At 42.5% G+C, this 27,565-nt stretch overlaps 1 protein-coding gene across 2 annotated transcripts in view; it reads left to right on the top strand.

Moving 5' to 3' along the window:
• The window catches only part of SETD4 (SET domain containing 4), a 186,063-nt gene that overhangs the window by 93,159 nt on the left and 65,339 nt on the right, over positions 1 to 27,565 (top strand). Inside the window, exons 13-14 of one of the 2 annotated variants that reach the window (XR_015240436.1) lie at positions 373 to 515; positions 25,407 to 25,638. The gene's annotated coding sequence lies outside the window, so the exon portion shown is untranslated. Of the gene's footprint in view, positions 1 to 372; positions 516 to 25,406; positions 26,387 to 27,565 lie in introns of those variants that run through there. The other variant, XR_015240435.1, reaches the window with a different exon arrangement.

The raw sequence follows: 27,565 nt of genomic DNA, 5'->3' as shown, positions 1-27,565 counted from the left end.
TGATTTATTTTTATTAGCCGTCTAATAAACCTGCGCCGGCCCGCAGGTTGTTCTACGTTGAATTATGACTTCAGGCCTCGCGTTTCATGTCTGCTTCTACCAGGCTGTTTCTGCTTCTGGTTGAAAATACGCCTAAGGACGGCGGCAGCCATCCGCCAAATGCGCGATGCCCCCCTCACTTGGTCTGGTTTGTAAGCGACATGCTTTCCTAAGCAGGGTGTCATCGAGCCAGCAAATTAGAACCGGCAGATCCAACTGAGGTCGTGAGCACAAGTGCGTGCGTGACAGTGCTGGGGTGAGCCGTGCCCGGGTGTCCTGAACAGCTGGTCTGAGCACTCTGCCCAGACAGTCCCTCTGTGTTTTCTCTTCCAGGGACACAGTACAGCCTCCGCGACAGGGTGTGGAGGCTTTTTTAAGCCACATAACCTAATAGAAGGACACCTTCCTCCCTGTTCCAGACGTGTATACGTGCGTCCTCGTAAGGAAAGGACACAGGACGTCAGAGTTCATGGCAAGTACGTATCACCTTATATCTCCTACACTGGGGTAGTTCTGGAGCAAAAAGATATACCAACAGTCCTCTCAGTGTTATAGAGACTCTAGATCAGGGGCCAGCGAACTGCCAGTCCCTATTTTTGGAACTGAAGTTTGGTTTTTTCCTAAATACAAACTTAACAAAATTGTGGTTCGTGACCTGAGCTGAAGTCGGACGCTTAACCGACTGAGCCACCCAGGCGCCCCAGTTAATCATTTTTTTAATGTGTATTTATTTATTTAAGAGGCGGGGTTGAGGGGCAGAGAGAGAGGGAGTCAGATAATCCTAAGCAGGCTCTGTGGTGTCAGCACAGAACCCAATGTGGAGCTCGAACCCACCAACCGTGAGATCATGACCTGAGCTGAGACCGAGAATTGGATGCTGAGCCCACTGGGCCACCCAGGTGTCCTCGTAACCATTTTTAAGTGTACAATTTAGTGGCATTGAGTATAGTGCTGTGCAACCATCACCACGGCCTGTTTCCAAAACTTCATCACCCCAAACGGAAGCTCTGTATCCGTTAAACAGTAACTCCCGTCCCACCCCTGCCCCTGGTAGTCTCTAATGTACCTTTTGTCTCTATAATTTGCCTATTTGAGATATTTCATACCAGTGCAGTCATACACTGTGTGTCCTTTTGTGTCTGGTTTATTTAACTTGGCATCATGTTTCTGAGGTTCATCCGTGATGTGGCGTGAATCAGCATTTCATTGTTCCTTCTCTGCTTTGTTGAGGTTTAATTGAGACTTAAGCGTTGCATATGTTTAAGGTGTACAACTGGATGATTTGTCACATTTGTGCATTATCAAATAATCACCACAATTGAGCTAATTAACATATCCATCACCTCACATATTTACCATATCTTTTTTTCCGTTTGTGGCGAGGACACTTAAGATCTGCCCTCTTAGCAAATTTTGGATGTACAATATAATATTGTTAACTATAGTCACAGCATTGTACATTAGGTCTCCAGAACTTATTCAATTTGCATCACTGCTTTTTTTTTTTTTATTGTGAGAAAAACACATAACATAAAACTTAATCATCTTAACCATTTTCAGATGTGCAGTTCAGTATTCACGTCATTGTACAACAGATCTGTAGAACTCTTTCCTCTTGTGAAACTGAAACTCTATACCCATTGAATGACACCTCCCCTTTTCCTTCTCCCCTCTCCCCCTGGGAATTACAGTTCTACTTTTTGTTTCTAAGAGCTTGACTCCTTTAGCTACCTCCTAGGGGTGGGCTCATGTAGTATGTGTCCTTTTGTGACTTGCTTATTACACTTAGCATAATGTCCTTAAGGTTTATCCAGTTTGTAGCATGTGACAGGATTTCCGTCTTTTTTGTGGCTGAGTAATATTCCCCTGTATGTATATAACATATTTTGTTATCTGTTCATCGGTTGCTGGACACGTGGGATGTTTCTATCTCTTGCCTATTGTGAATAATGCTGCTCTGAACATGGATGTACAAATATCTGTTTGAGTTGCAGCTTTCAATTTCTTTGGGTGTATACCCAGAAGTGTGTAAATAAAGTTTTATTGTAACACAGCCATATCTATTTGTTTACCAGTTGTCTAAGGCTGTTTCCCCTTGTAAAGTGATTTTCATATCAGCCAACTTTGCATTCTTGGGATAAATCCCATTTGGTCATAATCCTTTTTAAATGTTGCTGGATTGGGTTTCTTAATATGTTGTTGATGATTTTTCTATCTTCATAGAGGATATTGGTCTATAGTTTTCTCAACGTTTATTTATTTTTGGGACAGAGAGAGACAGAGCAGGAACGGGGGAGGGGCAGAGAGAGAGGGAGACACAGAATCGGAAACAGGCTCCAGGCTCTGAGCCATCAGCCCAGAGCCCGACGCGGGGCTCGAACTCACGGACCGCGAGATCGTGACCTGGCTGAAGTCGGATGCTCAACCGACTGCGCCACCCAGGCGCCCCGGTCTATAGTTTTCTTATAACATCTTTGTCTTGGTATGAGGGTGATTAGGTGATCTCACCTCATGAAAAAAGTTTGGAAGTGTTTGTTTCCTCTTCTTTTCTTTGGAAGAGTTTGTGAAGTATTGGTGTTTTTCATTGTATTTTGTAGCATAATGTAGGTCTCCTCTTGCTCTCTTTTGTAATGTAAAAAGAGGCAACTGAGAAGGAATAGTATCTTTGTGCTTCTAGATGTTGTTGGTGTCATCTCTGCGTGATGCCTGGAGCTATGGCAGTCTCTTTGTGACTAGGAAGGGAGTCATCCCAAGGCAATACCCTCAGGATGTCAGTAGAAAGTAGAAAGTAGGAAAGAAGGAGTAGAAGAAGGAAAGAAGAAAGAGGGAAAGTTCTTGATGAGCAACTGAATAATCAACCCTGGAGCCTCTCTTTCTCTCTTCTGTTTCTTTCTTCTTTCCCTTCTCTACTCTCTCCCTCCCTCTCTCTCTCCCTCTCACCCCACCCACATCTCTGTTATGTGAAGTAACACTGTCTTTATTTTTTTTAAGCTCCTTTTTGTTAGGTTTTCAATTATATGCAGCTGGCAGTATCTGATACTGAAGAGCACTCCCTGTTTTCTTTATTGTCTCCCACTTCCTATATCATCAGGCTAAGAGAACACAAATCGCACCTGCAGAAAAATAGCATCAAAGGGACCAGACAGTCATTGGATTCTGTGCAAAGCAAACCAAGTACAGACTCAAGGTTACACGGAATACAACTTTGCTGGGACCCTTTAGGCTGTTAGGAACACTAAAAAATCCTTAAGGGGTTACCATTTTTGCCTCTTGCATGAAAGTGTGTAAAATAAGGGGCCCGTTGGGTTTGGAGAGACCTCCAGTGGAGCCTGAAATATAACTCACAGAATAACTGTGTACGTTAGTCAGTGTTCCCCGGAGAAACCAGGCCAATAGAATTCTGAGACGGCCCCCCGTTTCGGACTCCTGGTATATACACCCTATGCAATTCTCCTTCCTCAAGTGTGGATGGTACTGTGAGCACGATGATTAGGTTATGTTATGTGACATAAATGAAGAAGTTTCTCAGATATAATTAAGGTTCCAAATCAGTTGATTTTGAAAGTGGGCCTGACCTAATCAGATGAGCCCTTAAAAGTGACTGAGTGCCTTCTGAAGAGATTGATTTGAAGTGCGAGGGGGCCTCTGGGGAGGGCCATGTGGCAAGGGCTTGAGAGCACCCTCTAGTAGCTGAAAGTGGTCCCCAGCTGACAGCTAACAAGGAAATGGTGACCTCAGTCACATAGACCCAAGGAAACAAATTCTGTCCATACCTTGAAGCTGCTTGGAAGTGGTTCTTTCCCTCACTGAGCCTGCAAGTGAGGATGTACCTGGCTTCCAAGTTGATTTCAGCCTTGTGAGACTGTCTTAGTCTGCTCTGGCTGCTATAACAAAAATACCATAGACAGAACAGCTTAAGCAACGGACATGTATTTTTCACTGTCTGAGATCTTGGAATTCCAAGGTCAGCATGCTGGCAGATTCTGCTTCTGGTGAGGGCCCTCTTCCTGCTCTGCAGATGGCTGTGTTCTTGCTCTGTGCTCACATGGCAGAGCTCGAGTGATCTGGTCTCTTCATTTTCTCATAAGACACTCTTCTCATCATGGGGCTCACCCTCATGACTTCATCTAAGGCTAATTACTTCCCAGAGTTCCTGGAACATAAATGATTAGGGCTTCAGCATCTGAATTTGGGGGGAGGGGGACACAAACATTTAGTCCAAACCCAGAGCAAAGGACCCAGTTAAAATGTGCCAGTCCTAGCCTACAGAAACTGTGAAATAATAAAATTGTGTTACTTTAAGCCACTAAGTTTGTGGTAATTTTTTACACAGCAATAGAAAGTTACTATAGGTAACATTTCAAATATCACTCCTTTATGTTGGAAAAAATAGGTAAATGATCGACATAGAATAGATTGTGAAAAGTAATGTTTGACCACTGAGAAAATTATGTAGGTCAATGCCCCAGAAAATTTCCCTTTCTTCCTTTTTCTTTTTCTATTAAAGGTTGTCACTACTTATGGGACCCCAAAGACAAGGGACAGATTTGGGGAGAGTGTAGGGAATGCTTTTGGATCTTCCCCCAAAGAGTTGGCCAGGTGTGTCGGCTGTTGGGAGGCAGGGGTTCCTGAGAGGCCCTCATCCTGGCCCTGGGATAGCCATAGTCAGCCCTGGCTTGTACCCACTCTGGGGCTCCTTTTGTCAAGAGGAAATCTCCACACAAGAGCATCCTAGTGTTTAAAAAAATTTTTTTTTAATGTTTATTTATTTTTGAGACAATGCAAGAGACAGAGTGCAAGCAGTGGAGGGGCAGACAGAATCTGAAGCGGGTTCTAGGCTCTGAGCTGTCAGCCCAGAGGCCTACGTGGGGCTCGAACTCATGAACCATGAGATCATGACCTGAGCTGAAGTCGGACACTTAACCAACTGAGCCACTCAGGCACCCTAAGAGCATCCTAGTTAAGAAGAGCCATGGCATCAGGAAAGATGGCTTAAAATACATGGGGCCAAAATCTGGTTGAGTATTATTTCCCTATGGTGTGAGATACAGTTATTTCTTGAAACCTTCTTACTCAGGAAAAACTGCTCAGGCAAATCTAGTTTTTTTTTTTTTTTTTCCTACAGTTTATTTATTTATTTTGAGAGAGACAGAGAGTGAGCAAGGTGGGGAGAGGGGCAGGGAGAGAGGAGGACTGGGGATCCGAAGTGGGCTCTATGCTGAGAGCAGAGAGCCTGATATGGGACAAGAACTCGTGAACCCGTGAGAGCCAAATTCAGCCAAATTCAGATGCTTAACCAACTGAGCCACCCAGGTGCCCCTGGGCAAATCTAGTTTGCTAGGTAGCTCACTTCTCCAGTTATCAGCTTGGGCATCAGTCATAGTTATTAGGCATAGCATTAAGATCATGACTGTATGTTATTAAAGTGATTACAAAGTATTTTTTAAGAATTTTAAAATGTTTTTTGAAATGTATTTTTGAGAGAGATAGAGAGAGCATGAGCAGGGGAGGGGCAGAGAAAGAGAGAGACACAGAATCTGAAGCAGGCTCCAGGCTCTGAGCTGCCAGCAAAGAGCCTGACTTGGGGCTTGAACCCATGAACCGTGAGATCATGACCTGAGCCGAAGTCAGACACTCAACTGATTGAGCCACCCAGGTGCCTCTCAAAGTGTTTTTTAAAAGATAAATGATGATCAAAAGTACTGGTCTTTTATTAACCTTTCTTAAGAAGTTCTTGGGATTATTTCTTAATGTTACAGATTTATACAGAACAATTTTCTTTACTCTCTTTGGCTTTGATGCGATCACAGTTGTGTGCATTTCTAGCTTGCAAGAAGTACCTTTTCTCTTGTTGTTGGATTCAGAATGTGAATCAAAAAAAAAAAAGAAAAAAAAGAAAAAAGACAATGCGAATCAGATGGAGGGTTTTTTTTTCTTAGCAAATTTAAAAAATGTCCAGTCATTTGTACAAATGGTTTAAAAGCCTTGAGATTTTAGGAATGTGTATTTGCAATTATTCTCCTTTAATAATTAATCACTAATATGTTTTAATCACTGAGAACATTGTTTTGATCATTAAGAATTTACAATGTAAAGATTATTTCAAGGTCAAATTTCAAATGTTAATCATCGCAACCTAATGCATGTAAATCTCTACTGAATTCAGTTTAAAAATAAAGAGTAAGTCATTAATTTGAGCTAGCATACTTACTGGAAATTATCTTTTATTATTCTCTGCTCTGGTTCAAGGTCATTTCTTTAATCAAACCTCAGTTTGATCCAGAGTCGTGGGAAGAAAAATCAGTCTCTTGTCTTTCTTTCCCTAAAAAATAAAGCTGTCACAGGGAATCTCTTCCAACTTTCATTTCTCTTCACTGCTCTCATCTCATCTTTAATTATTGCTGCTTTTTCTTTTCTTTTCTTTTTTTTCTTTCTTTTTTTTTTTTTTTAGTTTTGGGGGCAGATTGTGTCACTGGGTATAAGACCCTTAGGAGTCATGGAGCTTTGCTTGCTGCTAGGGCATTTTTGCTTGGTGTTTTGATATGAAAGCTTTATATGGTACCTTCTTTTTGCTTGAATGGGCATCCTGATTACCAGGCCTTCTGCTTAACTGTCTTCTGATTAGGGGTGTATAGGGTACGGGCTACAAGTGTGGGTTCTCGACTGAGCCTCACCTGAATTTGGGTCCTGATACACCACTTACCAGTTCTGGGACCATGGAAAGTTTTTGTCATCCATCCTGTGCCCCCTCCTCTTCATCTGTAAATGAGGACAAGCAGAGTGCCAGCTGTCATGAGGATGAAATGTACCTCTGCAAGCGACCAAGGCTGCCTATTGTGCAGGGTCATCAATTTAACTGATACTGCAGAGAAAATGTAAAGCCTTCGTTGTGGCTGCGTGATCCAATTTCCCCCGAGCCCACCCCACAGGTTACTGGGTAAGATCTGGCTTTCAGTCCCCTCCAGTTTAAATTTTATCTCATCCAATTTAATTTAAAAAGCCTCAACTGAATTTAAATAGCTTCTTTAGGCAATTGCCTAAAGAGCAACATGGTCCGGGAGTCTCCCTTGTTTCCCTTCCTAAAATGGCTTTGGGTGGAAGTGGGGGGGTTTGTGTTTATAGTTCTCTCCTCCCTGTGCTGGTTCTTCTGTCTGTAGCTGGTGAACTTGCAGCCTGTCCCGGGCAGTACCTCTGGGACACATCAGCTAGCTCTCCCTTGCGGACTGTTGCTACCTGCAGACCTCTGAGCCTCATTCCCTACCTGGCTCCAAGCCAGGAATCCGGGCGGCCCAGGATGACTGCTCTTCAAGGCATCCTTTGGAATGACCGTGCTTTTGTGTGCTGTCAGATTTTGCAGGATGTGTCCAGGCCCTGAACTGAGACGGGGGGCAGCCTGTAAGCTGGTTCCTCTGTAGCCACATGTAGTCTGGCCACAACTCTGTCCTGGATGTCCTCACTTGAAAAATAGTTTACCTGTTGGCTTGTAGTTACAGACTGCATGTTTCTGTCTCCCCCCACCCCCATTCATATGTTGAAACCTTAACCCCCAGTGTGATGGTTTTGGGACCTTTGAGAAGTGGTTAGGTTTAGATGAAGTCATGAAAGTATAGCCCTCCCCAAATGGGATTAGTGCTTTGTTTTGTTTTGTTTTTAAGTAGGTTTTATACCCAGCATGGAGCCCAACGTGGGGCTTGAACTCATGACCCCGAGACCAAGACCTGAGCTGAGATCCCCAAATGTCCATCAACAAATAAATGGATAAAGAAGATGTGGTATATATATAATGGAGTATTACTCAGCAATCAAAAAGAATGAAATCTTGCCATTTGCAACTACATGGATGTGTTACAGAACCTGGTCTGGATCACCCAGTGGAAGAACCAAGCAGCACTCGGAGATCTTGGAAGGCAGAAGATTTATTTCACCACACTGGCGGGCTCAGAGGAGATCACTCTCCAGAGGTCTGAGTCCTGAGCATAAGCAGAGGAAACAATTTATAGTCTGTTACTTCCACATTCTGCATTAGTAGAAATTTGGAACGCGCGGCAAGCGGGGTAGGAAGAAGAACCCGGAAGGGAAGTCTTGGGTCGGTGACTGGAATTTCCCTATCGGTCCTGTTGGCCATCTTATAACAGATTTTTCCCTATCAGATGGAACTAGAGGGTATTATGCTAAGCAAAATTAGTCAGAGAAAGACAAATATCATACTACTTTACTCATATGTGGAATTTAGATCCAAAACAGATAAACATAAGGGAAGGGAAGCAAAAATAATATAAAAACATGGAGGGGGACAAACATAAGAGACTCTTAAATACAGAGAACAAACTGAGGGTTGCTGGAGGGATTGTGGGTGGAGGGATGGGCCAAATGGGTAAGGAGCATTAAGCAGGGCACTTGTTGGGATGAGCACTGGGTTTTATATGTAAGGGATGAATCATTGGATTCTACTCCTGAAATATTTATTGCACTATATGCTAACTAACTTGGAGGTAAATTAAAAAAAAAAAAAAAAAGACCTGAGTTGAGATCAAGAGTCACACACTTAAACAAATGAGCCACCCAGGCGCCCCTGGCTTAGTGCTCTGGTAAGAAGAGGAAGAGACCAGAGCTCCTGGCCTCCCTCTGCTATGTGAGGACACACCAAGAAGAGAGATGTCTACACAGCAGGAAGAGAGTTCTTACCAGAACCCGACCATGCTGCCTCCCTGATCTCAGACCTCTGAGCCTCCTGAGCTTAAAAGAAAGAAGTTTGTTGCCTAAGCCACCCAATCTATGGCATTGTTTTTTATAGCAGCCAGAGTGGAGTAAGGCACTTGTCTTGCCTCATGCCTCTGGGCTCCCTTCTCCTCACCACGGTTCACCCAGGGCCCAAACAGGGCAGGTCCTGTCCAGGCCTCCAGTATAAAGACCCCCATGGCTTAGTCCTCTAAGCCTGGCTCTTGATATGCTACTGGGGAGATAAGAAAGCTGGACACCTTTTCTCAAGACAACAGCCCCAGGCTGAAGGGCCATCTCTTGCTACAAAAACATCACTTTTTTTTTTTTTTTAAATAAAGTTATTCTTCATTATTTTAATTTTCTTTTTAAAACAAATGCATCAAATAAGAAATCAATATTATGTTAGAACATCACTTTGAATGCATGAAGGTGATGATTTGCATTACAGTGGTCTGTCTCTTTGCATGCCTTCTATAATCCTCTTTCTCCCCAGACAGAAGGGTGTCTGCAAAGGTCAGAGCAAAGAGAAAGGCAAAAGAGAAAGAAAACAAACAAACAAAAAAACCCCCCATGAATGCTTTCTTTGTAACACGGATGCTGGACTGAAGTTTCTTACAGGCTGAGACCCGGTCTGCGTGCTTCCCAGTGTGTACTCAGGACCAAGCACAGTTGCTGGTCAACGCTCAGTAAATGTTTGTTGAATGGATGATGATAACAATGAATATCTTTAGAGCTCCTTATTAACACGTGTACATGGACTTCTCAAACAGCTTGCCTGCAATTAACAGTACATGTCTTGTAGGCGCTTTACCATGAAGAAATTAGGGATCCTTTGCTAACTATGAAGTAAGTACCTCATTGAAACCAAGAGCAAAGGAGCCTTCCCGCTTCTCCATGAAGAGCAGAGTTATTGGAATGACAAACTCTTGTCAAAGCAAAAATTGCAGTAAACAAAGTTAAGCAGTCAAGGATGGCCTTATTCAAGACTGTTACGAAAGGGGAGAGGAACTGGAGTCTGCAGTCAGATTTACTGAAAGAAAGGGCAGGAGGGTTTTTAAGGGCTGGGATGAGCTGGTGGAGGATGTTAGCAGGAGGTTGATGGGTGAGATGTGTAGAGCACATTGGGTTATTTACTGAGTCCGCAAATGTTTTCTCTGTGATTAGGCCATCATATGGGGCTCCTGCCCTCCCCCAGAGACTGGGAGATAAGGCTGCTATCTCCTTTGAAGATTACGTTTTGAAACAATGGCTCCCGGGTCCTTGAGAAAGACATCCCCGGACTATAAAACTGGCAAGAAGCTTTAAAAAAGATGTCATATATCTGAAAGTGGCAGAAAAAGAATTTATAAGTTTTTTTAGACAAAATGCTCCAAGGAAAGGGAGGTCAGTGTCTAGGGTTAAGAATAAGTCTGTCTAAGGTTTAGTCAAGCTGAGGGAAACATTAAGGCCACCTCGGTCACTCTAAACCAAGGAAGTAGATGGTTTGCTTTGGGAATTTAATATGAATGTAGTGTTTTGTATTCTTCACTTTAAATATTCCTTCCTGGAGTAAAATACGATTTACTGTAGAACAGCAACAGGACAGTGTAGCTACCATTCCCATGTTATTTTTTTAGTTCATAATTTGGGAAGAGTAATCAGGGAAGAATTTGGACATTGTAGGTCCTATCTGTGGAAGTTCTTCAGAGTTTGGGTGCCACTGACAGAAAAAACAGCCACGGTTCTTTCCCCCTTACAGTAAGTGTTAGTAAAAAATGTTTTCCCAATTCTTATGCCATTACCAGCCATACATGTCTCGAATCAGACACCATATACACACAAATTTCTTTACTACAAAGGAAAGTCTGTCCTATGGGCTGTTTCTTCTTGTGTATCCCCTGCAATTCTATCCGCGCCCCCCCCCCCCCAATCCTGCTTTGCTAATAATTATTAGTAGGTTTTCATCACCATAACTCTTCAGCATAGTGAAGTTAAATAGAACACTTTCATGGGAGGTCAGACACACTGTATACAGATACAGTCATCTAAAGTAGTATGGATTTGGGGCTCAGAAGAAAGAACCCAATGCTAGAAACAAGAAGAAAATAATAAAGAATATGAAGACAAATGGGAAATTTAAGCTAACAGTATTGGTTAGGCTAAGAGAGCCCCAGCACATTTTCACTTAGATGATGTCAGGTGTGGGGCAGCTGATAGAAATGTCATGAGCTGCCAGAAAAGGTTGGGTAGTCTGAAGTTCAGAAAAAGCTATCTGTAGGCTTTGGTTATATCTTTTTTAAGATGCTATTTAATCTAGGGCCATTTCCAGGATCCTATCCCTCCTTTAAATGATCCGTGTTATAAGTTGCCCCTTGGCTTTGCTGTCCTATGCACAACAGATATCTATCAGGGCTCAGGGAATTGTAGAGCCATGCATCTTGATGAAGGGGAAGAGTAAGTACTGGGGGCCAATAGCAAATTAGTGCTGGAAGCCCAAGTTTCCCATTGGCTAGTCACAGTTGATGATTTGCATAGATTTTATACATTTTGGATAAAGTGCTTTCTGGGTTGTGTTCATTGTTTATTGAAATAGTAATGGCTATTAAGTTTAATAGCCACTTTTCGTATCATAAGGATATTGAATGAAAAGCCCTCTTCTCTTGTTTATTAAATGCTATGTCCACAAAATTTTTCCCTATCAGAAGCTAAATACAGTTGGTTTCCAAGATACATATTTTGACATCCTTTATCATTTGGATCTGAAATGAATGTCCAAGGGTTCTGGTTGAGTAGAAGCCCCTTTTAATTATATTAAAAGATAGAAATTAGCAATAGGACCAATCCCTTCCCATAAACTCAGTGCTTTTATTCTATATACAGTTGATTTATTTCAGGAGTATGGTTTAACTCATGGTACTTGTGCTCTGATGGTGTTATGGGTCAAGTTAACATAGAGCAATTGCTTAAACTTCTCCACCATTCTACAGAATTTCTATTTTTGGTTCTGCTAATGTGTCTGGTATATCCTCTGTGATGGCCTGCATTGTACTCCTCCAAATTCATATGTTGAGGCTTTAATCTTCAATGTGACTGTGTTTGGAGACAGGCCCTTGGAGGAGATAATTAGCATTCAATGAATGTGATGTTATGTCAACTTTCCTAGGCTAAAGGATGCCCAGATAGTTGGTAAAACATTATTTCTGGATGTGTTTGAGAGTGTTTCTGGAAGAAGTTAGCATTTGAATTGGTGAACTATATCAAGCAGATGGCACTCTCCAGTGTGGGTGAGCATCATCCAAGCCACTGAGAGGCCTAGAGAGAACAAAATGGCAGTGGAGGGTGAATTTACACTCTACAAGAGCTGAGGCATCCATCTCCAGACCTCGGACATTGACAGTCCTGGCTCTTGGGATTTTGGACTCAGCCTGGGACTGAAATCATCAACCCCTCGTTTCTCAGGTTTTGGACTTGAACTGTTTTATACCACTGGCTTTCCTGGTTCTCCATCTGACAGACAGCAAACTATAGGACTTCCTGGCCTCCATAACCACATGAACCAATTCTATAGATGTCTCCTTTTATATCCTATGGCTTATTTCTCTGGAGAACTCTAATACCATGAAGTCCTGGAGGCTGGGGGCCTACTTCAATAGTACTGGTTTTCAGATAAGAAGAGGTAAAGATACAGGGATGTGTGCACACAGAGGAAAGGCCACGTGAGACACAGTGAGAAGGTCCATATGCAAGCCAAGGAGAGAGGCTTCAGGAGAATCCAAACCTGCTGACACCTTGATCTTGGACTTCGAGCCTCCAGAACTGGGAGAAAATAAATGTCTCTGGCTTACGCCCCCAAGTCTGAGGTGTTTTGTCATGGCGGTCCTAGCAGACCATAGATCCTCAAAGGAAGTGAGTCTTAGGCCAGAGTTTAAAATCCAAGGACCCAGGAAATGGCCCAACAGATCAAAACTGCGATGCAAGTACTTAATCCCTATCCCATTGAAAACATCTTCCCTTCAGTAATTTGCATCTGAGTAATCAAAAAATTCTGGAAGTGGAATTACCAAAGTGACCCTATGCAAAAGCTGAGGTGTATAAGGACGTTTTTCTTCCTCAGGTGGGTGAATGCACCCTAGTACCACCTGCCACACAGGCTCTCCTGGGGCCCCTTCAGTTAATGAGTTACATTGATTTGGTAGAGTAAGTGTTACATAAATGATTGACAAAGAGATTCCTAGCATATGTGAAGAAAATATTAAAAAGCACAAGGAGATGCCTTTTTTGGTTTGTTTTAAAAAGAAGAAACGGGGCCACCTGAGTGGCTCAGTTGGTTAAGCCTCCGGCTCTTGATTTCGGCTCAAGTTATGATCTGGTGGTTCGTGGTTGGAGCTCTGCATCGGGCTCCTTGCTGACAATGCCCAGAACCTACTGGGCATTCTCTCCCTCTACTCTCTCTCTGCCCCTCCCCTGCTCTCTGTCTCTCTCTCTCAAAATAACCAAGTAAACTTAAATAAATAAAAAGAAACACGAACAATACATTATTATGGAGAAATCTGATTAAGGAAATAAGGGGACTTATTAGTATAGAAAGAGATGAGCACGTCTATGGCTATCGTGATAGGAACAGTCAGGATGCAAGTTATCCATGCCGCCACGGGCACATTTTACAGAAACCTAATGTTGAATGAGCCAAACTGCCCAGCTGATCCATTCTTAAGTGCTTCAGGAGCACTCACTAATTAGTCTCACACCACTCCTGTGGGGTAATGAGCATCTCTGCCCTCGTGTTTTCTTAGTGTACCACTTTCCATTTGGTGAAGGGCTTAGAGGCTGAGCAAATTGCCCAACGTTGAGCTCCATTATGGCTACACTCCACAACTGTGGCATCCACTAGATTCCCCCCCCCCCCCCCCCGCCTTGAAGTGTCTATTGGATACTGCAAATCCCAAAGTTTGGTCCATTTACCTGTGGTTCTGTGCAAATCTGGTCCTATTCCCAAAACAACATCACTTGATATTTAAGAAGTGACCGGAATTCTTAGTTATTTTTGCTTGCAATTTCAAGGTTTTTTCCTCTCCCCAAATCTCCTTGGGCTATAAATTAATCTTAGTCAAAACATGCTTTTAAGAGAAGGGGACTCAAAGTAGGACAACGACTTGTTCTTTTTGAAATTGCATATAATTTAACATGGTGTAACCTTTGAAGGGGAAATGTGATCTGTTCAGAGCATCGCAGTGGTATTTAAGGAGGCTCTATGTCTGAAAGCCCCATCTCAGAGAAAGCAGGTATTTGGTTTCAAATGATCAAAACAGCCTTGTACTCTTCTTGGAGTTATTTTGACATCTAAATAATAGTCTGGCATTTCTTTCAGAGAGTGTAAATCAATAACATTGACTTAGTGTATTCTTTCCTCTTATTTTCTTCCTTATTCTTTTATAACCTTAGATCAAGTATTAATAATTATTTTAAGCCTTTGCTTAGGTTTGGTACTTTGCCACTTAGTGATGCAGGAGATACTTCCCCCTCCCCCTGCCCCTTCCAGTTGCTTAGTTTTTCCAGAATATTCTCTTTCTGGGACAAAGATGACATCCATCTTCAAAAGCAGAGATAAGTAAATTCAGTGGTCGCCTTTGACATGTTTCTTTTTCCTCTTTTCCCAGTGTGCACAGTATTAGACTACATACATCTCTCTCCAATTTTTCTCACACTCTGCCATTATTAATTGCCCTGGTTTCTCACTAGTGTTTTTGAACACTGTTCTGCCAATGGCCTACCTCAGAATCACTGGTGCTTGTTGAAGCTGGCATTCTTGGGCTTCGCCCCACACCTAAAAACCTTGAATCTCTGGGGATGAGGACCTAGAGGGTGCAGTTTTTGTTTTTTTAAACTTTTTAAAAAAATTTAAGTAGGCTTCACCCCCAGTGTGGGGCTTGAACTCATGACCCTGAGATTGAGAGTCCCATGCTCCCCTTTACCAAGCCAGCCAGGCACCCCTAGAAGGTGTAGTTTTTTTTTTTTTTTGAAGTTTTTATTTATTTTTGAGAGACAGAGACAGAATGCAAGTGGGGGAGGGGCAGAGAGAGAGGGAGACACAGAATCCGAAGCAGGCTGCAGGCTCTCAGCTGACAGCACAGAGCCTGACGTGGGGCTTGAACTCGTGAACCGTGAGATCATGACCTAAGCTGAAGTCAGATGCTTAACTGACTGAGCCACCCAGGTGCCCCAAAGGTGTAGTTTTAATAAGCATTCAGAGATGCTTTTGATACCCAAGAAGCACTACCTTACACCTTGCTGGTTTTCCAATTTTCTTCTCTCCATTCCAGTTAGACTCTCAGTAGTTATTGAATTCTTATACACTAGCCTCTAATGTGGCTGTTACCGTAGCTTCAAAAATATACCAGCTCCAAAATCCTCATGATTTGGTTTTAAAACTGCAGAACAGGGGAGACAGTATGGTGTGGGAGGGGACTGAGGGACGTGAAAGGGGTGGGAGAGATTTAGAGGTCCTTCACACCTGGGCTTGATTTCGAATTCTGCTGTGGAACTAGCTAAATGACTTTGGATGATATGACCTCGTGAAACCCAGATTGCTTAGCTCTTGCTGGGGGATGACAGTTTTTGAGGCAGGGCTGTTGAGGAGGATAAAATGAAACCATAGATGTACTGTTGGGAGGTGTGACTAGGTGGTAGCTTTTATTGATCTTTAGTTTATTCCTTTTATCATCTGTATTCTTGTTATTCCATCTTTGGTTGTGTTAGCTCCTTATCAGTGTCCTTATCCCCTAGCCTATGATGGTTACCTTCTTAAATTTTCTTCTGCATCTCCTTTTTTTAGATACTTCTCTCTAAAAGGATTTCAGCTTATTCAAACCTTTTATTCTTGATTGTTTTTAGGTAACAGTCTAGAAATTTCTCAGCCTAAGGATCTGCGGTTGTTTGGTCTGTTCACCACCCCTCCCCCATTTATCTTCAGCTTCAGGGGTCCTGCCATTCCTCCTCGATGATGTATGGTTGGGAGAGGCTGGCTGGCCCAAAGCGCACCTGACTTCCGCGTGCCACTCGTGGCATATGTCCTTTCCCCATGGCGATTGGTTCGGGAGTTGTCATGTGACACAAGCCGGGCCAGTCAGTGTGATTTTCTGTAGTTTTCTGTGTTGGACTTAAAGGGAGGCCTTGCTTTCTTTTGGAACTTCAGGTCTCTTGTAGCTTTGAGGTTCCTTCAGGCTGCTGACCCTTGTTTGGGGGTGGGGAGTAGGCTCGGGGGAAGGATACAGTGTCTGTTGCCTCCTGAGGCTTACCACCACTCTTGCTAGTAGGGAAACACCTTTTTAATCTCTTTTGTGGGGGGACCCTCTGTGGAGATTCTGGGTGCTGGATCCTCTAGGACTTACAGCTTATTAAATAGTCTGTATTCCACACCTCTTCTCTTTCGCAGGTTGTGTGCACACTGTCAGTGTGGTCGAGTTTGGGGCAACATCTAGGCAGAGGCATTTGTCATACCTGGAATTGCCATTCCCCCCATCCCTCAGGTTCTGCTGGTGAGATTGGACCATCAGATCCAACCCTTTTATCTAGCACAGTAGGCTCTTTCCCAGGGAACCCCACAGTCTCCCTATTCCTCCCTTCTGTTGATTCCCCTTCCCCGGCCCTGTTCTACCTGCCCTCAGGCTCAACAAGTTCAAGTTGCTTCTGGCAACCATGATGCTTAGTGGATGATGTGTGTGTGTGGCTGGGCCATCTATCTCTGCAGGCCTCATCCATAGCCTAGCCAGGACTTCTGCTACACATATCCTTAGAACCGTGCAGAAGTGTGTACACGTATCATTGAGGTATGGGAATAGTTAACAATACAGGAGTCAGTAGTAGATGCAAGTTCACCAATTCCATTTAATTAATTGGCGAAACTTCAGTAGGGTGTGGTGGAAATAGGAGGAGGTGGGAGTCAAGGTGCATATATAATATTTTTGCCTCTGCCATTGAGTAGACGTGGAGTTCAGACAGGTCAGGAAGACTCTCCTTCTCACAGTTTTCTCACTGGCAAAGTGGAGGGTCTGTTTTACATAAACCTCCTAACTCCATATTATGGATGACTCTGTGACAAAGATTTTAAGTGGAACTTTAATGTCACATGGCAGTGGACTTTGAGCTGTGTGCCCAATACCCATAGTGCTGAGGGAAGGAGTCTGCGTTCTAGAGGGGTTGACTCAGAGGATAGGAGAAAGTCAAATGGGTGAATTTCTGAATCTCCATCTTCCTTCTATAAGAAGACCAGCTCTGATTTCATCAGCTTTATATATTGAAGGTTTCTATATAATTTTACTCATTAAAATTACACTGCTGCTAAAAGAATGCTGGACCCCTCCCCCATGGTTTATTCAAACAAGTAACACCATTCTCCCCTGGGTCTAGCTTGGTATAACCAAACTTACCTTTTAGTACTCCCCAAATGAACTCTCTACATCAATCGGGCAGATAATGTCAGTCTTTTAAATATTTCATGCCCATCCCTGTTTACGTGGGTCCTGTTAGCAATGATCTAGCCTTGGACAATGGGAAATTGCCAAGTGCAAGAATATTTTAGTTTCTGAAGTTACTAAAATTAGTCTCACTTAGCAATATAGTGTAGAGTTGGGCTTATGACTCAAATGAGGACACACTGCTGGCTGGAGGGCCACACGAGTACAGTAGTTGATAGCTCTGAACCTCTGATGTAACACCTTGGGGGACAAGGGCAGCAGGTCAGGTCATGGGCTTTGCTTCTAATGAGATGAGTAGGGGAAAGGCATCAGCCTGTCCTGAGCCATGGCCATAGGGCTGCTGTGGGATGTACCTGGCTGATTCATCAGATGTGATCAGATGAAATCATTTCTTTGAATAGTCACCTAGAGAAGGGGGCAGCAAAACCATTAAGAGTCACTGATATCCTCACTGTTTACTTAGGATTCCTTTCTAGAACACATGGTCTAGAGCCTCCGCATCTAGTCTCTGGGTCTCTGAAGAGCCAGGACATTATGTATAGGACAGGCTTTATTCCTCACATCCATCTACAACACCACCCTGCAGGTGTGTGGATTTATCAGGCATTAGTGGAAGGACTGAAGTTTAAATAAGATAAATGACAACATAAAGGAGGAAGGATGATAAAAATTGAAAGGCCAGGTCACCATAGAGTTCAACATGCCCCAGTTCCCATTATAGCTTCTCTGGCCTAAAATTTCCTTTCTCATCTCATTCTTGTCTATTTTTGGCATTAAGATTATATTAGCATAAAAAGTAAGTTGTACTGTTTTTTCTTATTATCTGAAAAAATTAATGAGAGATTAGAATCCCTCTTTCTTGAATGTTTGATAAAACTTACCTGCAAAAACATTTCTATATGAGAAATTATTATTTTAACTTTTGCATATACTTAAAATTTTCCATAATAAAAAGTGGAGAGAATAGTATAATAAACTCCATGTACTTACTCAGCTGAGAAAGATTTTAAATTAGAGATTAAATTTGGTAAATGGCATAGGACCATTCGGGTTTTCTATATCTTCTATAGTCATTTTTGACAATTAATATTTTTCTAGGTAATTACCTATTTCAATTAAGTTATCAGATTATTGGCAAAAATTGTTCATAATTTTCTCTTTTTAATTTGCACATCTGTATTTCTGTTTCTGTTTTTCATTCCTAATACTTTTTATTTGTGCCTTCTCTCTTTTCTTCAATCAGACTTATAGGGGTTTAGCAATATTTATTAGCCATTTCAGCGTCTACTTGTTCTTGCTGTTCCTTTGTTTCGGAGTCTGGGCTGAGCTGCATCCCAGGGCTGGAACTGAGGCTGGGAGAGGAGGGATTTGCAAGACCAAGCTAAAGAAGGTCACTTTTAGAAAGATAGTACTAATTAAAAGCCATGCCACTGAAAGAAAGAAAATGACAATAATAATTCTAATATGAATATAGATATATTTATTGTATGCTGAGGTTAGGTACTTTACAAATGTTGACTCAGTTAATCTTCACAACAAAACTGTGAGATTTCCATCATTAATCTCATTTTCAGATGAGGAAACAGGCTTTGTGTGATGAAGTAATTTTCTCAAAATCATGTAGCTTATTGACAGCATTTGACCTCAAAGCCTATGTTTTTCCTGTTACCCCACTAGCTATGAACAGAGGGAAAACTGGGTGGGCTTCTGGAGATCTTGAAAGCCTGGGACATGAGACATGAAAAGCCAAAGGGATAAAGCAAAGGTTCAGCTTGTTACCTACTTCCTTGGCCATTCTGGCCCCCATGATGTGTTCCATTTTAAATGACTTGATCTTTATTTTTTCCTGGGAGCTCCGGGAGGAAAAAAAACTTACCTGATAAAAAGATGCAAATGGAAATAAATGCCTTTTTCAGTACAGGGGAAAGGTATTCCTTTAGAAATGAATTTTTAGTATAAAAATTTTGGGCAAATATTATTAAAAATTAAAGTACAGTATTAATGTCTGCCAAAAAACTGAGCTGCATTGAGTGACCTGTAAACTTTTTTTTTTAGTTTTTTTTTAAAGTTTATTTATTTATTTTGAGAGAGAGAGAGAGAGAGCATACACAGGTGCGAGTGGGGGAGGGCAGAGAAAGAGAGAGAGAGGGAGAGAGAGAATCCCAAGCAGGGTCCACACTGTCAGCACAGAGCCTGATGAAGGGTTCAGTCTTATGAACCATGAGATCATGACCTGAGCTGAGATCAAGAGTCAGACGCCTAACTGACTGAGCCACTCAGGTGCCCATTTTTTTTTTCTTCAGTTTTTCACAGCAAAAATATAAAGAGGATAATTTGGCTTTTATTATCGTTTGCTTCAGTACCTTTCAAAGAATACCAATATTTAGTATCTCTGAGAAAACAGGGAGATAATTGGTAAAAAATCAATTTCACAGAATATCTCTAAAGTAAAGACTATTACAAAAACACTAAATTAAACTATAAAATATGACTATACTTTCTTTCCAAAGAAAGCATGTATATTCAGAAATTTAAGAATAAAAATCATCTCAGCTTTTCAAGTATATTGGAAATAACTTGCTAACACTTTAATCTCTTTATAAAATCTTTGCTTTCTTTGAGCAATGTAGCAATGAAGAAGCATATGATGTAAACTATGTCCATAATGTCTGGGAAACACAAGTGAATGAATATACTTGTTTTCAAAGACATATTTAATCTGTTACAAATAAAAATAATATTAGCTATGTTTCCAGATTTTATAGACATCCTGTATTATAATATTTTGGGTTATTGGAATGTATCTATTAGGTGGCCTTTAGTTTCTTAAACTCACATTTTCCCCCATTTACATCCTTGGTATCACTGCTCAGAGCACCCTCCCTGAGAATTCTCTGCTTCCCACTCTTCTGTACCTCAGTAGCTGCTGCTGACATGTTTACTCTGGATGGTTCCACTCTCCCTCCATGATTGTTTGGACTACTGAGAGATAAGCTGAGCTAATCAGTTCTCCTGGGCTCTTGGAATTGGGTCTCTGAAATTCTAAGTACCAAGGGACATGTGAAATTCAAGAGTCATGAGGTGGCCACATATGCTCCTTAGAGCTGAGGGGTGGCCCTTTTCTACTCTGTGAGAAGAGAAGCAGAGAATGAAGTTCTGAAGAGAGCAAGAAATTACATAGTTGGACAAAGGGAAGCAGACATTTGAGACAGAGACGGTGGATTGTCAGGTCTTGAAGTGTCTCATGAAGCCTCATTATCCTTAGGCTTCATGAAGTATTCTGGAATCCATCTGACAATTTTCCTTTTCTAATTAAGGTAGGACAGATTGGTTTCTGTTGCTTGTTGTGCAAGGAACCTTGACTATGACATTCTCTACTGCCCCAAAGCTGGTGTTCAAGGTGGTCATGGGGCAGAGGCTTCTGCTAAGGAAATTCCTGAAAACAAAAACAAAAACAAAAACTCTAATCTATGATGCACATTTATGGAAAGAAGAGGGCTAGTAAATATATGTGTTCTAGAAGTGGGAAGTAGGATATTTTCCTGTTCCTTTTCAGGAGGATCTAAACTTGTTCCACTAGAAATCAGAAGAATAGATCAACAAAATGAGCATGAGGCCACCAACTAACATTTTGTTGAAAGGGTTGCTCTCAGCTTATTGATGACAATTACGAAAATACCCATGGCACATATACCATTTCTAGCTTTTATGGAACATCGTTGGTCTATGTAGCCTTAAAGTCTCATATCGTCTATGTGTTCATTATGTTTGAATATGCCTTCAGGAAGCACAAGATAGGTACATGGTGGATACTTAGGTTTCTGGTTTTTTTGTTTTTTGTTTTTTTTGAGGAGAACTCTTTTATTGCTTTTTAAATTCCCTTTCTTTTTTCCTTTCTTAGTGTGTAGTCCTGTGCGGTCTGAAAGAACATTCTGCTATGATGGAAATATTCCATATCCGTGCTGCTCAATATGGTGGTCACTAACCATATGTGGCCGCTGAGCCCTTGAAATGTGTGGTTAGCAAGAGTAAGGAGCTGAATTGTAAATTTTATTTCGTTTTAATGAATTGAAAATTAAATTTAAACAGCTGCATGTCATTAGTGGTACTGAGTTGGACAGTGTAGATTTTGTCTAGCAATCCATTCTCAAGTTTTTGTTTCTGATTCTAAGACATGGTTTGTGACTTTATAGTGGTTTGAGTTAGTCATGTGATTTCCCTAACTCTCATATTTCCCACTTCAGAATGATCAGTAGCTGAAAGAGGCTGGTTGTATCACCTTTCAATCAAATTTGATTTTGTTTTTGGATGGGTTCCTCTGCCCCAATTCTGGTTTATTCTAGATGGGAGTTCTGTGGTTGAGTGTGGGTGAATTGTGGCTTTCTACTATATTGTTGTCATTCATGAAACACGCTGGATGCTGAAGGCAGTCAAATGTAAGCTGAGAGGAAGGGTATTTGCTTATCTTTCAGCTTGTTTGAAGACCAGACCACAGCCATGTTGGGAGAAAATAGCTTGGTGAGATAGAACCAGCAGACTCTAGGGAGGCTTCTTCTCAGCTCACCACAAGACCTCAATGTTGATACACCTATCTTTTCTTTATGAACCTTAATGACAGACTTTTCCTGGGTCTCGGTTGCTGTGAAGAGGTCACTTGAAGTGAGGAGGAGTCTGGTTAGTACGCGTAATTATTTCTGCAGTGGCCCTAGTGTTTTAAATAAACCGGGAACAATGCTTTCTACAAGAGGTGGGTCAACAGCTTTGTGTTGTTCCTTGTAGGTTACCTCTTGGTTCCTGCTCGGATGGGTTCCAGTTTTCCTGTTTCAAGTTCAAGCATACTGCTGCCCAGAGTGGGGGTCTTCTGAGATACAGCTGAATGCACTGGTTCATGACAAAAACACAGACTGGTTGCAGAAAAGGGCCCATCTAACAGAGACAGAGGAGAGCATCTTTTCTGCTGTTTCTGATCAGGTTTCTTTATCAGTAACTTGATTGATACTAGATTTACTTCTTTAGTGCCCTGTTGAGAAGTAGCCCTGGTTGGGGCGCCTGGGTGGCGCAGTCGGTTAAGCGTCCGACTTCAGCCAGGTCACGATCTCGCGGTCCGTGAGTTCGAGCCCCGCGTCAGGCTCTGGGCTGATGGCTCAGAGCCTGGAGCCTGTTTCCGATTCTGTGTCTCCCTCTCTCTGCCCCTCCCCCGTTCATGCTCTGTCTCTCTCTATCCCAAAAATAAATAAACGTTGAAAAAAAAAATTTATAAAAAAAAAAAAAAAAAAAAAAAAAAAGAGAAGTAGCCCTGGTCTTAGCAGCTGGGTCATTTTGTTTTGTGTCCAAATCTTGCCCAAATCTGTGGCTGTAACTAACCACAGGCTTGGTAAAGTCAGCCAATATGCATATGTTGTTAGCAGAAAAACCTTTTCCCCCAATCTTCCTGAAAAGGTGTGGGAAAGCATCCTTCTCCCTACTTTGACCAACTGATGCTTGAACTGCCTGAGGTTGGAGGTACAGGGTGGGTTACCTACTGGTGCAGTGAGTGGTGAATCCACCTCCCTAGAGGGCTGGAGCTCAGAAGCCGGAAAGCAAGCAGGTTGAAATTTGCAGCAACTTCCCATTGTCAAGACGATCCAGAAAGACTAGACTGCCCTTCCAGGCTCAGGAGCATCTGTGCGAGTCTCATTACTCTTGTCCTTGCGTCTCATGCAGCCACAGCTTAAGGGAATGCTTCGTAAGGTCCATGAGCCGGGCAGGTGCACCCAGAGTTTCCTGCCTGTGAATTTCACCTTGACCCAACCTCTTATGGTGAGCGAAGACTAAATAGCCCCTGGACTCTAGGTTTTCCCCAAAGCTCCCACTGCTAAGCAGCACTTTTACCCTGGCTGATTCAAGGTGAAGATGGACACTCAAGGGGGCACCCATTCTCTCCCTTCACCTTCCATTGACTTTAAACATCTCTTCACTTACTCATTCAATCGTCACTGATTGGGCACCAACTACATACCTGTAGTCTTTACTGGGGAAACAGCTGGTGAATGAGACTGGCACAGCCTGTTTCTGCCTAATCCATAGAACAGCATCTAGATCCATCTCCTTCCTTAACAGCTCTCTCCATAGGCTTTCTGTACCACGTATGGCCCAAGGACAGCAGGAAAACCTTAGGATATTTAAAATGAGTTTTTCTTTTTTTTTTTTTTAATTTTTTTTTCAACGTTTATTTATTTTGGGGACAGAGAGAGACAGAGCATGAACGGGGGAGGGGCAGAGAGAGAGGGAGACACAGAATCGGAAACAGGCTCCAGGCTCCGAGCCATCAGCCCAGAGCCTGACGCGGGGCTTGAACTCACGGACCGCGAGATCGTGACCTGGCTGAAGTCGGACACTTAACCGACTGCGCCACCCAGGCGCCCCTAAAATGCGTTTTTCTACTTGAGTCCTCCTTTTGGATGACAAGTGAACATAATGTAATAAAAATAGGTCTGAAGAGGCTGGGGTTAGTATGCAAAAACCTTTATAACTCAGGATAGTTTACAGGAATTCTTTCTTCCCCTGCTTCCAGTGTCCAAGGTGAGAGCAGGGCTTTCTGTCCAGGAGACCTGGAGGTGCCCTCGCTCACGTGGCAGAGGCAGGAGTCATTTTGTTTTCAAAACTATGCGGTCCCATTAAGAGAGGGAGGGAGACAGAAGTGGAAATGCTGGGGCTCCCTGAATGATGCCCCAAGGCTGGGAAGTCCCTGTGGTTCTTGTGTGTAGGCTGGAGGCCAGCCCATAAAGTCCCTAGCTTTAGGGGGACTGGGGGGGGGGTCTGGGCTGTGTGGGGACTGGGTGTATGTGTGAAGGGGTTTGTGAGAGTTGGGGTATGTCAAGTTGCTGTGTCTGTGAGGTTTGGGTTGTATGAGGGTTGGGGTATGTGAGGGTTGGGGTGTGTCAGAGTTGGGGTGGGTGAGGGATGGGGTGTGTGTGATGGTTGGACTGTGTGAGGGTGGAGTTTTGTTTTCTGATTGCTTTGGGCTTTGTGGTGGGGGCTGGGTATCACGTGGGGGAGGGCACTGAACGGGAGGGGGGTTTTCGAAACCACTGAGAAGGACTCCTGGCCCGAGCTTCAGATGGGCTTGGGCAGTGACATCACAATAATAAAAGCAGAGTTTTCTCGGATAATAGCTGCGTCATTCAGAGTCAAAAGGTCGAAGCAGCCCAAGTGTCCATTGATGGCTGATGGGTAAACAAAATGTGATAGATCCATACAATGGAACATTATTGAGCCTTAAAAATGCAGGAAGGAAATCCTGACACAATGCTACAACAGGGGTGAACTATGAGGTCACCTTTCAGTGAAACAAGCCAGACCCGAAAGGACAAACACTGTAGGATTCCTTGTATATGCTGTCCCCAGAGTAGTCAGGCATGTAGAGACAGAGAGTAGAGTGGTGGATGTGGGGGGCTAGGGAAGGGGGATGGGGGACTTTGTGTTTAATGGGGACAGAGTTTCAGTTTGGGAAGATGAAAAAGTCTGGAGATGAGGAACGTGATGGCTCATGTGAAGGTACTGAATGCCACTGGCCTGTGCACTTAAAAATGGTTAAGAGGGCAGATTTTATGTTATGTATATTTTACCACAATTAAAAAAAAAAAAAGGAAAGGTCAACAAAATGGGCCTAACTCCTTACAATGTTTAGGGTGGAAAGAGAAATCTGGAATCAACCTCCTGAAGAAGTAAGCTGGGAAAACTGAGGGAGCCTAAGTTATCTCACAGAGCATTGAGTTAGAGCAAATTCCTGGTGCATTTTGAAATGGAAGAAATATCATCCAAAATGTCATCAAAGGGAGTGTTGTCTCTCGTCCCAAGCCTGTGTGTGTGTTTTGCGTTCCTTTAACAAGACAGGCGTTTGTTTCTCTCTCCCAGAGCAGTGGGGAGCAGTTGGGTGGTGGAAGCTTGGTGGGGTCTCCCTGGGACCTGGCTGGTGGGGTGGATCTTGTCCCAGTCCCTTCTCTCCAGCCTCGGGATTTATTTATCTTTGTATGTTCCCAGGGCACTGGCCAGGGTTGGATTCGCTCCCAGCCAGGCCAAGCACTTTTATTCCCAGTGGCGACAGGAGAGGGCGCTCTCGGAGGGCAGAGTCCTGGTCCCACCCAACCCGTTCCTCCTGCTCCTTCCGCTGCGGCAACATTCACCACCGACTTACTTCTCTTCCCCCCTCAGGCCACCTTCCGAGATCAGGTGAGAGCTTACCTGTCCTCAAAATGCACGGGTGGAGAGCCCGCTGCTTTCCTGCACTAGAGGGTGTGCCTCGCTTGCCTTTCCTTGTGGCAAAGTCAGAAAACAGTCTTGGGTTTGAATCGTGGACTTGACCTCTTGCTGCCACTGTGGGCCTGGCCTTTGAGATCCAGTGTCTCCATCTGCGGCTGGGGTCGTATTCCGGAGTCACTTCAAGGTGAGCTGCTGGCCTTAAAAAGTCCTTTGATATTTTGGTTTAAGCTGCTGTCCCGTTTGAGGCACCGACAGGTTCAAGTAACAGCGGAGCCCTTTGTTCCTAACTCTCTCATCTCAAATTTCTGGGTGGATTTCTTTTTGGAGATAATAGTCTATGAATCACCTTTGAAATGAGAATTTATCAGCTTAGGCACTGTTCTCTTTGAATTGTCAGAGTAAGAATAAAAGTAACTCCCTGAAGTGTTGCTTCCTAGATCCACTGCAAAGATGGAGAGGAATCCCCCAGCCCCCTTCATCCCCATCCGGGGACTATGCTTGCTTGCTTTTTTATTTGAGTATCCTTGACACCCAATGTTGCGTTAGTTTCAAGTGTATAACGTAGTGATTCAGCAAGTCTATACGTTATGCTGTGTTCACAAGTGTAGCTGCCATCTGTTAACATACAGGTCATTACAACACCCCTGACTATTCCCTGTGCTGTGCCTTTTATCCCTGTGACTTATCCATTCCATAATGGGAAGCTTGAACGTGCCACTCCCCTTTGCCCATTAGCCCCACACCCTTTCCCTCTGGCAACCATCAGCTTGTTCTCTGTATTTGTAGGTCTGATTCTGCTTTTTGTCTGTTTATTCATTTTTTTTTTTAGATTTCATATATGAATGAAACCATATGCTTTTTGACTATCTCAGTCTGACTTGTTTTATTTAGTGTAATACCCTGTAGGGCCATCCGTGTTGTCACAAATGACAAGATCTCATCCTTTTTTATGGCTGAGTAATATTCCATCGTATACATTGTGTGTGTATATATATATATATATATATATATATATATATACACACACACACACATACACACATATATATATTGGATATACATGTATGGTATATACATACACAATGGAATATTATATATTATATATGGTATCTATCTATATCTATATCCATATCTATATCTATATCTATATAGATATATATTTTGCTTTCTTTGGGTAAAAACCTAGTAGTGGATTATGGAATCATATGATATTTCCATTTTTAGTATTTTGAGGAACCTTCAAACTGTTTTCCACAATGGGTGCACAGTGGTCCCCACAGTTTACATTGCCACCCACAGTGTACCAGGATTCCTTTTTCTTCATATCCTGACCAACACTTGTTATTTCTTGTCTTTTGGATTTTAGCCATTCTGATAGGTATAAAGTGGTATCTCATTGTGGTTTTGATTTGCATTGCCTTGATGATTAGTGATGTTGAGCATCCTTTTATGTGTCTGTTGGCCATCTGGATGTCTTTGTTGGAAAAATGTCTATTCAGTTTCTCTGCCCATTTTTCAATCAGATTGTTTGCTTGTTTTTTTGGTGTTGATTTGTATACGCTTTTCATATATTTTGGATATTAACCCCTTATTGGATAAATCATTTGCAAATATCTTCTCCCACTCAGTAGGTGGCCTTTTTGCTTTGTTGGTGGTTTCCTTTGCTGTACAACAAAATTAATACCCAGCAATTGGTAGCTTTTCTATACACTAATAATGAAGTAGCAGAAAGAAATTAAAAAACAATTCCATTTATAATTACATCAAAAAGAATAAAATACCTAGGAATAAACTTAACCAAGGAGCTGAAAGACCTGTACTCTGAAAGCTGTGAAACTTTGATAAAAGGAATTGAAGATGACACAAATGGAAAGATCTTCCATGATCATGGATTGGAAGAATGAATATTATTAAAATGCCCATACTATCCAACGCAGTCTACAGATTCAGTGCAATCTCTACCAAAATGCCAACAGCACGTCTCACAGAACTTAGAACAAATAATACTAAAATCTGTATGTACCATGAGAAACCCCAAATAGCCGAAATGACCTTGAGAATGAAGTACAAAGCCGGAGGTAACACAATCCCAGATTTCAAGATATACTACA

Source organism: Puma concolor, chromosome C2 (genome assembly GCF_028749965.1).
Source record: "Puma concolor isolate L17-30 chromosome C2, mPumCon1.1.hap2, whole genome shotgun sequence".
NCBI lineage: Eukaryota > Metazoa > Chordata > Mammalia > Carnivora > Felidae > Puma > Puma concolor.
The sequence above is the reverse complement of the archived record's forward strand: the minus strand, read 5'-3'. Positions and strand labels throughout refer to the sequence as shown.